Source organism: Xiphophorus maculatus, chromosome 18, assembly GCF_002775205.1.
Source record: "Xiphophorus maculatus strain JP 163 A chromosome 18, X_maculatus-5.0-male, whole genome shotgun sequence".
NCBI classification, from domain to species: Eukaryota; Metazoa; Chordata; class Actinopteri; order Cyprinodontiformes; family Poeciliidae; genus Xiphophorus; species Xiphophorus maculatus.
The window spans coordinates 24,741,422-24,753,965 of record NC_036460.1 but is presented as its reverse complement, the minus strand read 5'-3'; the positions used below and the strand labels follow the sequence as shown (position 1 = coordinate 24,753,965).

General features: G+C 40.4%; 1 protein-coding gene across 7 annotated transcripts in view; it reads right to left on the bottom strand.

Moving 5' to 3' along the window:
- Positions 1 to 9,576, bottom strand: part of mbnl1 (muscleblind like splicing regulator 1) — a 79,800-nt gene extending 70,224 nt beyond the window's left edge. For 6 of the 7 annotated variants that reach the window (XM_005800895.3, XM_023351339.1, XM_023351344.1 and 3 more), the window contains exon 1: positions 2,257 to 2,387. The gene's annotated coding sequence lies outside the window, so the exon portion shown is untranslated. Of the gene's footprint in view, positions 1 to 2,256; positions 2,388 to 9,344 lie in introns of those variants that run through there. The other variant, XM_023351340.1, reaches the window with a different exon arrangement.
- Between the last annotated feature and the right edge of the window lie 2,968 nt (positions 9,577 to 12,544).

Genomic DNA, 12,544 nt, shown 5'->3' with positions numbered 1-12,544 from the left:
AGAGAGGCGTTGAGATCAGAGGCTGAGAAGGACACGTACGCAATAACAACAGACATGGCACAGATGAAAAGCAGAGTGTAATGCATCGGTTTGAAAAGCACAACGTGGAACCGCACAAATAAATGTTGCAAAAATTATTTGGACAGAAAGAAGACTTGTTGTGCTTCCAGCGATGTGCATATTAGTGGGTGGACCCACCCACACGTCTTCATGATTTCTTCTTATACAAATGAAAGTTCAGTTTTCAGATTCGGTGTGTGATTTCTGTAACATCGGCGCTGCACACTTAGAAGTTCTTCCCTCACGACATAAGAATCTGTGGCTCTAAGCAATGAGGCTTTTACCTCGCCAGCCTGTTGATCCAGACTGTTCGAGTTTCAAAACCAAGCTTAGCAACTGGCAAACAGCATTTAGTAAATAAGACGAACCAGGCCTTTGTTTCAGTTCACATGAAAGCAAAAAGAAAATAGGAATAAAACATCACAGGCAACAGGATCATAGGTGGTAAAAGTGAATAAAAATATCAGCGGATATTAGGAAATCTTAAAGATGAGATAAATAAACTGTTTATTTTTTCCCTCCAGAGTAGAAACTGGAAATCAAATACATTCTTTATTTAGGTCTGTGAGTTCACATCTTCTTACATTTTGTTCAATATCGCCTTTAAATATTTGGAAGAAAAGAGCTCTCTCTCTCTCCATATATACTGTATATACTGTATATATATATATATATATAATTATGTAAAGTTTTGCACATTTTCAAAAAAAAGGTTTAGAGAAAAAATCAATCAATCAAGTTTATTTGTAATAGCACATTTCAGCAACAAGACAGTTTAAAGTGCTTTACATCATAAAAACATAAAAGTAGAATTGTCATATAGTCAACAATTGTGAAAATCAGCATCAGGCGTAGCATTTTGTCAAGTGCCATCATTAAAATCAACTTTTGAGTTGAGTAAATTCATCCATGAAGGGGAAAAATAGCCAGTGGTAAACATCCAACATGTTTTTGTTTCTCACTGGAAGCAATCGTATTGTTTTGGAGCGGTCAAGCCAGAGTTCTGACTTGAACCTGATGAAGAATGTTTGGTGAAAACTAAAGATTATTAATGTTGGTTCAACTTACCAACATTAAAATAATCGGTCGGTAAATGAAAGAAGGGCTTGGTTGTTGCAATGCTAGGATGCTACATTTTCAACAAGATGTCCGAAAAAGAGAAAACTGAAACTTGATTGCTTATCTTTTGAGAGAAACTAACTTATTGGTTGAATAAAGATAATTCAAGCAATAATTAGGAATTTTAAAACAATTGAAATAAGGACCAACCAAAATGGCAAAGAGGTAAAGAAAATCTCAGCTGTTAGATTACATAGCTGCAATAAGAGTTAAATGTAATTTAGCTTTTTTTCTTACCAGAGGGGCCAACTAAAAATGTCTAACAATAGATTTGTAGCACACCCTCTGCTATGACTTCTTAACAGCATCTGGGAGGGGCTGGTTCACAAAACAACATACACCTTTTCTACAGCCATGATGTCCTTGCCCCACATCCTCTGCTTGTTTTTCAATAAAGTAACAATTGTACATCATCTGTAAAAAAAAAAAAAAGGAGCTTTGTCATTTTATAACTTTAGTTTCCTAATTGGAAAAACACCAAACCCTTTATTTTTTTATTTTACATTTTAACTAAGTGATTTGTGCTTCCTTGGGAGAAAATCTGCAACTTTTTGTTATCATTTTGATCCCTGAAGGGCTTGCTTGCATGTCAGAGTATAGCAGACGGCCAGAATGACACGAGATTTTGAATCATTTCCTGAGTGCAGTCTGATGTCTAAGGCAGCAGTCGTCTTGCTGGTAAGTTGGAGTAATGCAGTGAGAATGAAACTGTGCTTCTTCTTCTTTTTTATTTTTTTCATTCATTCCTCCATGCATGAGGATTTAATATCATTTACAACAAACGCACAAATCAAAGTGTTTTCTGGAGAAACTCATCTGCTCTGTTTTCTTTTTTTTTTTTTTTGAAAGATTCTTTACTGAGTTATTATTTGTCAGCTCAGGTCTTTGACCCGTTCAAACTGCTCAAGTCCAACTAACACTGATTTTGGCGGTAAACTAATTCATTCAGACGCATCCCTTAGCATCCAGATCGCGAATAAAAGGATGAACCAAAAAAAAAACAAAAAAAAAAACATAATTGACATAGAGCTTTGTTTCTAAGTAAGCACATAAAGACAGTAAACAGTAAAGACTTACTGCCTCTCTGCAAGGATTCATCTGACTGCTGCTGAGGGGAGAACGGAAAGTGAAAACCTCATGCTTGCTTCGCGGCAGTCCTCGCTCTTTCACTCCCTCTGTTACTGCCCTCTCTCCTCCTTCTCTTCTTTCCCTTCGCTTTCACCCTCCCCTGCCTCTCTTCCTTCCTCCTCCTCCTCCTCCTTCTTCTTTTCCTCCCTCCCTCACTCCCTCTCTTGGCAGAGCTTTACTGTATTCAGCAACACCAGTCTCCATATAAGGCGGCCCCGCTAAACATGTCGCACATAATTTATCCACGGCAGGCTGCAAGTTCACCTTTCACAGCTCACACTTGGACCGCATGAAAAAGGAGAGAGAGAGAGAGAGAGAGAGAGAGAGAGAGAGAGAGAGAGGTAGTCCAACTTCAGCCACGTTCCACAAAATTTCACACTCGGTAAAGGCGCGCGCGTGTGTTAACAAATGCTAACAGCCAGACCGTGGAAACGCTACCTGGAGACCAGTACGCGGTTCACCTACCTACATCGTTTCCAGGGCCGTGCAGAGACCTTTGGGGGGGGGGCAGGGGCTCGAAGTTAAAAAGGGGCACATTGAACAAGATCTTAAAACTCCGTACAACAACATAGCAACAACCCATATTGATCAAGAATCTAATTGGATCCTGCTGTATCATTGCCATCATGCAGGGACAATGCGAAGCAAATCTAGTCTATATTTTCCCCATCAGGTATAAAGTTTCTGTTTCTGCTGCTGACAGTCCTGGAGGGCTGAGCTGATCTGAGACTGTAGCTGTTAAACAGACCAGAGGAGAGAAGGTCTCTGGTTATAAAGTTATGAAATAAGCTAATTTGCTGCCATTTTACTAATGAAGCCCTAATAATATCTATTTAACCTCTAGAACAACTTGGCTGCAGACTGATTTATAGATCAAAAACTCAAAGGGGTTAACTCTATATAATAGTTTGATGTTAAACCTCTGAGACCTAGAATTATAAGACTGGGATATCAAGGCAAAGAAAACAGTAGCTGCTGGTAGGGGCCATTCAGGGCCCTCCAGCCATTCAGGGGCCCCTAGAAATTGTTTAATTGTACCACAGACCATAGATCTAAACCTGAAGCATCATTTATAGAGAATGACAATGTTGTTAAGTTTTATTTAATGCATTCAGCTGAGAAAAAAAATACATGTAGAATTTAATTACTAAGTTTACTTTGTAAAAGTTTAAAGAATCATCTTGATAGTTTGATTGTTGTGTTACCATGGCTACAATATGGTGTAATCTTGGTTTTTGAATTGGGTTTGTTCACAAATACATCACAGCAAATAACCAATAATCAGATTGATTTTAAACTCGTTTAAACTGGTCTCCCTCTCACAGATTCACCTTATCTATATTGAAACATGTCAGTGATGCTGAGGTTCTTAATAGGACGGGCATGAAGAGCCGTCTGTGAATCTTTGCAGATGCTGTGAAAAGCTGTGTCCACCTACAAACCCACTTTTTCTCAAGCTCTTGTCTGCGCTGCCGCATTTAAAACCTGACTGACAGGAATAAAATAAAAATAATAAAGAAAAATAACCCTTCAAGAAATATGTTGGGTTTTTATTTTAAAGAGGATTTAAACGTCTTTGTTTTGTGACCGAAACGGGAAAGTGCAGCAAGAGAAGGTGAGATGAAATAGAAGTGTCAACAAGCAAGATCCCTGCAGAGCGCTTCCTGGTTGTGAGCATCATCGCAACTATCTGTGATGATGGCTCAGTTTCTGCGCTATCAAAAAAAAAAAAAAATACCCTGCTGACCTCTCCTCCGCCTCTTTCTTTCTAACACACTCACAGAGAAAAAAAGAAAAAAAACACCATCCAGACAGCAGTTGCAAAACTGATGAAAACAAAAAGCGGTGAGTTGCAGAAAAAGACAGATTGGGAGCAAGAAACAAAAACAAAAAATGATAGCAACTCTTTGAATAGTGGTTCTGGTTGGTATTTTCCTCCCTCCTCCACAGCTTCGGTCCACTCACAGGACAGCAAGAGTCACAGCTCTGTTGCCATGGCGTCTAACTCCATCAAACGCTACGTCAGGTGTGTGTGTGTGTGTGTATGCGTGCGAGCATCTGTGACCGTGCCGGCGTTTTTTTTTTTCCAGCTCATCAAAGTGTGTGTGCATACGAGCTGCATGTGGGTGTTGCCAAGTGATTCAGAGCCACATCACCGGTTGCAATATATCAGGTTTGTTTGGGATTTATCACGGTGTTGGCTTTTGTGTGCACGAGATTGTATGCGAGAAAGTGGAAGAGTAAGGTGTTGATTGAACAGCAGCCTGCAGCCTGCTCTCAAAAGCACCTATGATGAATCTCTGCGCTGCTCAACGTGTTAATGTTTAGCTCCAGCTACTATAAATATTTATCAGCTCGCTCATAGAGCCGGAGCAACTCACCGTGGGGCCCCCGCTTGTGTGGAAATTTAGAATTTCGCCCCGCATTGTCTTGTGCCCTAAAAAGGTCCTGCGGCTGCTTTGCAGGATTATGCTGAACTTTTAACAGGTTCACAAATGTGTGTTGTTGTTGTTGTTGTTTTTTGTGTTGGTAGGAACGAAACAAATTCTAAAATATACACATATCTATACCGGCAATAATAGCAGTAATCTTCAGAGAGAAGCTACAAAATTTATTATAGTTAACAATTTATTGTCAGTGACAAAGGAATAAAGATCTCAGCGATGCACGCAGATTAGAGGAGGCGCCGTGCCAACGCTACAGTATATTATAAAAACACAAATTCAATAAAGTAGATTAAACCTTTAATTGTGGCTAATCACATTTAGAGCCAGCCCAAAGTATAAGCAAACAAAGGAGCCGCTTGGGCTCCCCTGAGAGTGGGTGACCTCTCGCTTAGACTATAGATGCTAAAACTTAAAATTTGTGGTTAAATTTATTCAGAGCAACCCAACTTTTAGACTTCAAATATTTCTGGATAGTAAAATTTTTTCCATTTTGATTAGAACTTAAAAAGAATATGCTAGTAGATACAATGCTAAATACAATATAACAGATAGTTATGATAAGTCATAATTTACTGTTGATCGACTGGTGGTGTCCGTAATGCACACTGTGATCGGCGGTAACTGCCAGAATTAATGCTCTGTAGTCAGGACTAAAAACAGAGTGAACACACGACTTATTCACTATTTATTTATCAAATGATATAAGCTGAATGTCAGTCTGATTCTGTAAACTAAATCTATCTAAACTGTCATGCATATTTAGGGTGCTGAATGTTCAAAATTAATCCTTTCATTTGGCCTTTCCAGATTGATAAAGACATAAAACTGTTTAGTAGCCTTCTTTCAGCCAGCTGACCGGCAGTGTGCAGCAACAGGCGGTTAAAGGGCAGAGGTGTGTTACTTTGGGTCACACTCTGACACTTTCTCGAGTCTAATATCTCAAAGGATTTCAAACTGTAGAACAATGTGATTTAAAAAGTTTATCAGCCCCAAATTTTATTTAACAGTCAGGGTAAAGCTTTCACAGTGTGTTTTGAAGAATCAAAAATCGGTTACAGTTTTTCCTTTTTGTTTAATTCTAAAGCACATTATGTGATTTCACAGACAAAATACGGTTTGATAGAAACTCAACCTCTGCTCCGCTTGTAGATTTTTAACTAGACATGCCGGCAGGAAGCACGATATTTGCAAATTGTTTCTAACTCGTCTGTCGCGGTTTCGTACACATCCTCAATGCGTAAAATACTGCAAGGCAAACTGGAGCGCTGTTAGCAAGCCCAAAGAAAAGTCTCCCTTTGTTGACTCACAAACAACTTTTTCCCTCATTCACAAAGAAATGAATCTTAAACATAGATACACCAAAAAGTCAACAAACAGAGCTTCACAGAAAGGGCTTACATTAACGGCTTTCACTCACTTCCTCGGACAAAAATGACTTTGGCAGGAACTAGAGAGTGCTTCGCAACACGTTGCAGACTTCATTCTCCTGAGAAATATTGCTGAGTTTTAATAATACAAATTCTCATTACACCTACGCTAATTAGCATTACCTTCCACACTAAGCTGCAACACACCAACCGCAGTTTTATATCCACTTGGATTGGCTGCATTTGTCATTTTGCTCCCTCTAAAACAATGCAGGAAGATGCACATTTATTTTTTATGCAACAATTGTAATGTGTAAGAAAATAATGACGGTTGTCTGTGGTCATGCCTACGTGAATTGATATTATTTGTGCTAGAAAATGTGTAGTTAAATAATAGTACTCTCCCAGTGACAGGTTTTTAAGTCTAAAGCGAGAGACACGGTAATAAGGCACCGAGGCACAGTGAAAGGTTTTGGACTTGCAGATAATTGCTGCAATTGCAGATAATTTAATGCACACTAAGGTTCCCGCTCACTGCTCCGCTGATGTCTGTGTAAGAAACCAAGGACTTTCTCTCATTTGCACGAGTTGGTAGCCCTCATTCTGCTCATAGCAAAACAAAAGACATGGACTCTTGAACATATGTCCCCTGTGTTCCACACCATTAAAGACAGGCACGAGTGGAGGGCGGGGGGCTTGAAAAAGAACAAAGGCAGGGCTAGTTTGGACAAGAAAATCTGGTTCCATATATCATCCCCGATCCACTGCGCTAAGGAAAGCCAGAGTTCGACTGAAGAGCAGAAGAAATTCCACCGAGGGAGTTTTACAAATCGCATGGCATTGAAAGTTCCTACGGGGAATCCTGGTGTGATCCTGACAGCTTTTTAACATTCGCAGCAGGCCAACGCTCTGTTTCTGAGTTGCTAATAATATACACACGATCATGCAGGCTGCCTGTGTCTGCAACGTGTGCTGAAATCGAAAGTATTCTGCAGTTTTACTTCATGGGGAATCATGGCGTCTGTCCATAGGCTAACCCCCAAGCTAAACCCCGGCAGCAAAACGATTCGAAGACATGCTAAATCCATCACTGCAACTTATCACTTAGAAATAATTGGCATGAATATTGTTTACCGGAGGAGTGCTGGACCGTCAAGATCGTGTTCGATCGACTGCCTTTGCATTTCCTTAACTTTAATTAGCAGATAAGTTAACTTGTGTTTTCTAACAATGTTTTGTTCAGAAACAAACGGCTTCCTTCACCTTCTTTGGTAAACTGTATGTGTTAAGAGGCTTGTGATATACAATTGTTATCATTGTTTGCAGCAGCGTAACAAACAGGGAACATTCTAGAAAAATCCAAACTTTATGGTGAACAAATATTTGGTTTCCAGAACAGCTCCTTTAAAAAAAAAAAAGAAAATCTGTCTTTGAAATGAACCGACGATCTGTCCTGGGAAGACCCTGACATTCGCCCAATGGCATGAACCCTCATTTAACGATGGATGGATGGATGGATGGATGGATGGATGGATGGATGGATGGATGGATGGATGGATGGGTGGGTGGCTGCTCCTTCTGAACACTAAGTTTTCAACATAGGAAAGACAAAAGAACATACCATTTAGCTAGCATCTAAATATTAGCTGAATTTGTTACTCAGTCAGGAAATGTCAACAAGACGAGAACCATTCACTAAATTGTACCCATATCTATAGTGGGAGCAAAAACTGATGAGTTAAAATTAAATCTTTGGCAAACAAGACCGAACAAAAGCCCATGTTTACTTTGCTGCCATGCACTTTGAGGTAAATGGTGGCAGAGTTTAAAAAAATCCAAAGATAACTGATTATGAAACGTCAGCAAATTGTTCATAGTGTGCCAATGTGGAAACTGTGAAATCAATTTTAATTCAGAATCCAATGTATCCATGCTAAGAAGTTTGTTTTTTCGTTTGGCTGATCTGAACCAGGAATGTTTTTTTTTTTTTTTTTTAAAAACAACATTTCTAGACACAAAGGGTTTTTGTCCATTAAAGTGCTTCCCATGTCAGCATGAATCAATCTGCTGAAACATTCAAGGTGAAAATAAATATCTCAAAGCTTCTATATGAAACACATTGAATGCAAATCTAGTAAAAAAAAAAAAAAAAACCTGAACAAACTCAGAATACTTGGAGGCGTGTCACTTTTAAGAGAATGTTTAACTGGAGTAAATCTGTAATTTAGGATTCATCGGTTTAATTTCTGACTAATCCCGCTTTTAATTTTCTGCTGAGTCTCCTCATTACAGTGCCGAAGCACATTTTTATGACACCGTCCCAACACGGGAGGAGACCAGAAATTTCTCATTTGGGTCCCCGAGTAATAAAAGTCAAGTGTCCCCTCCCCTGAGCTGCTGCAATCGCACTTCCCAGCCCGTCTGTGTCTCTGGTGCAACTGATACGGTCACGAGCCTCTGTGGCAGTTAAAACCACAAAATGACCCATTAAAGAAATGGCGCGGTTTTACCGATTAGTTCACGCTGGCTTGATATCTAAGCCTCCAAAAAAGAAAAAAAAAAAAAAGGAAAAATAGAGAACGTGTGTATTTTAGCAGACGATTTAATGCTGCTTCTGATTTCTGACATGAAAGTTAAACTTTAAAACGTGTCATTGAATCAGACGTGCTTAGCTGTTAACAGCCATACATTTCAGTTTCTCAGATAATTACTTTTTTTTTCACCGTCAACTGGGTGAAACACTGTTCCCCTTTGACACAGAATTCAGTTTTCCCAAAAGTGATTCTGTGACCTGACCTGGCCTTGTATCTAATGTTCACGCAAAATCTACATAGCACATTCAAATCTGAATACAGTTAAAAAGCATTTGCACTAGTACAGAAAAAAAAAAAAACAACATTAAAAGAGATGAAGTGACACAAAAAGAAAAAACCCTGAAATATTAAATCCATGCCAAATGTTTCGATTGGCCCTTCTTCCCAGGATTATTGCTTTTCAGCGAGGCAGAACGGAAACCGTCTGGAGCAACAGGCAAGGAAGTTGTCGGAATCATAACATGTCAAACATTAATAACGCCGTGACATCTGTGTGGAGCTGCGGAGAGCCACTCTCTGCTTCCCTCCTCTCACTGGGCAGTAACAGACACACACGCCCCCACACACACAAAAGGATCATCTCGAATAATCGGCAGCCGTCTGCAGCGGTCGCCTCAGTTTCTCCTTACCTGCTTGGTTCTCTCTCGTTCTCTCTCTCTCTCTGTGTGTGTTTTCTTCTGCGCTCGCTCCGGCCATATGGGTGCGCACAGGCTCGCACACGCACACAACCCCTCAAACAGGAACTGATGAATCTGCACGACTTCAACCCTGCAGCGTGCAGTGCATTATGGGGTTTCGCTCTCTCGGTCTCTCCTCTCCTCTTTTCTCTCTCTCTCTCTCTGTCGGCAGTGTTAGAGGAGGATGTCCTCACCTCCTGTCTGGAAAGAGGATGACAAAAACACACACACACACACACACGCGGTCATGCAAGCATGATGCAGAAGAAGACTCGTAAAGATGACTGCCGCGGCTTTGGTTACCATGGCAACAGCCTCCCTCCATGCCCCCCTAATACCCATCCCCTCTTCATTTTTGCTCCTCTGATGTAGTTGAGCCTCTCTTAGTTAAGCGTATTCAGTTTAAATCAGGAAAGAAAGTGAAACTAAAACTTTTTTTTTTTGTCAGATAAACACTCATCGCGCTCCTCTCCACTTGTATTTGTGCTCCGCGTTTAGAGGTGAGCTGAGCAAGAGAGAAATGACAAAAGACTTGTGTTGAGATGTTGATAAGCAACTGTTGCTTCTGCCTTCTCAGATAAAGAGAGGCGATTATGGCGTCAGAGGGAATAGAGATAGCTGCAGACGCTGTGTGTTTGCGCGCATGCAGATGCGTGTGGGCGTGCGTGGGTCTGTGTGTGCAATGGCTACAGGAGTTTGGGGACGGTTCCATCCAATGCTTTATTTCCTCTTCCTCATCGCTCCTTCTGGTGTAGAAAGCCTGGATCCCTAGAAGAACAGGATGGTTGACCGTACATAGACTTAGCTCATCTACCTTCTGACCATATGTGGTCAGTACATTTCCGGTGACTGTATGAATTTGACATTTCGAAAATAAAATTGCTTAATGGAAACACGGCAATTTAGAAAAATACTGATTGTTTTTTTAAGAAAACGGCTTTTGCAGCCATTTTGAAATCGGCTTATTCCGCAAACACTTTTTTCGTATCACACGAGTCACACATGATCAACGATCGGATGAAGAAGGCGACAGGAAGTAGGGATGTTTTTCAATGGCTTATCTCGTGAAAGAATTTGCAATGGAATTGCAAATCTATGTTGTTGTTTTTTTTTTTTTTTACATGAGCAGAATATTGACAAATAGTTTGCGTGCATTTGTAAAGAAAACCCATCCAACGGCTCTCAGTATCATCTCAATAGTGTGCCATCTGGCTTTCGGGTTGGTTCAAGGAAAAGGAGACCCAGAGGGGCATGCATTTATTCCTTTTGGCACAAACGGTGGGCGGAAGGGTCAGAGATGCAAGAACGACACAAGAGTGAAAGAATTACATGCAAGGGAAGGAGAGCGACTAAGAAACAACGTTGAGATATCCTCTCTCGTGTCTCCCTTGGTGACAGAGTGGGTGGGAAGCCGAGGCTGTCCTTCAGGTCTTGCAAATCACCAATACACAGCTGAAGCCAACAGAGTGACTTTAATTCTTCAACGCTCAGTCTTCCGACCCTTTTGTTTGTTTTGATTAAAAGCTACGAGCCCGCTTCCTTTAAGTTTCCCCTGCTGAGTTTAGCGATGTCCCACTTTTCTCCAGATGTGATCTGACCACTCAAACCGGCTTTGGCTGGTTCTCTTGTTCATAACTGTAAAGATATTCGCCGTTTATGAAACCCTCACACTAAATTTAGAAGCAAATAGGGGAAAACGCTGCATTCGCGTGGTGTTCCCTCTCTCCCAGTTGTTTGCGGGTACCGCTGGCAACTGGGCTCACTTTCGATTCATCGCCTCAATAGTTGGGACGAAAATTCAGCCAGAAGACTTGGCAAAGTAGACAAATAGGAGTGTGACTCAAGGTTGTTCTAGTTTTCCAGATAATTTGCACTTGTGGAGACCTACCTCGAAAGGAAAACAAAAATTACTGCACTGTGTTCCCAGTTATGTTTACTTTCCCAGTTTTCTAAGGGCAAATTTTATTTGCGTAGCAGATGAGGCGACTTGACAAATGACTGTAATTTGCACATGGTGCTTTTCTTTATGAAATTAGTCTTGTGGAGTAGTTGAGTTACTAATCCAACTTGGATCATATACTTTTGGATGCATAAACCAACAGTTTTTGTTTTGGTAAGTAAATGAATGTCACTTGTTTTGAGGCCTTAAGTCTGTTAACTCGACACATATGGCCGTTTTTCCACGTCATACAGTCGCCTTCCTAAAATAAGGAATCACTTTTTTGTCTAAATTATGTTTTGGAAAGAAGGAAGTGCAGATTATTTATTTAGTTATTTGTTTTTGTTTTTTGTTTTTTGGGGGGGTGGGGGGGGGGGGGATCACTTTAGTCAAAAAATGTCATTGTTTTTGGAAGGTTACAACATTAACTTTTGGTGTAGCTGTATTAAGGAATGTCAGCTATGCCCTCCTGAAAACAAAAACACGAAAATCCATAACAGGTTTGACCTAAAATGCATTTTAATGCATCATAATGTAACAACAGCAGAAAAAATGTTCCTGGTTCCTATTTCAAACTTAAGATTGATTTTTGCTTTCTGAGGGAGACAAAATCTGAAACAGATCAGTAAAGCAGACGTTTTCAATCTATTTTCGCTTTCTGCAGGAAGCATAAACCAGCTGGGACTCCTGTGGTCCTTGTAATGAACTGTTGCTGAATTTGAGGGACTCTGAGCAACTTGCTCAGATTTGAAAGCCAGTATGATTAGTCTGCTCGTTGGGACTAATGACAATAGCAGGTGTCCACAGGCTCCATGTGCCACATCTACTCATTAGGGATATTAACATTAACTACCTGCACACACACGCACACGCCCACAAAAACCCCTCACTGTTCATGGAACTATTCATTAATGACATTTCAGTGGCCCTTGAGCACAACGACCATTGATTAGGCTTATGCATAATGATGGTGGTGGAACTGCTGGTGTAATTATTGCTGCCTTCTGACTTCTGTTCATATGGATTCAGATTTTTATAACTAACATGCAGTGGAAGGTATAATACATCTTCCTGACATGGATAGCTGTAGTAAACCTCAACCTAAACCTAGGAGCGTTGCATGACATCTGGTTGCCCTGAACACAAATAACTTGTGTCGCTAACCACCAAAGACCAGTAATCCATTATTTTTTCGCTGCATCTTTTTCTTTCT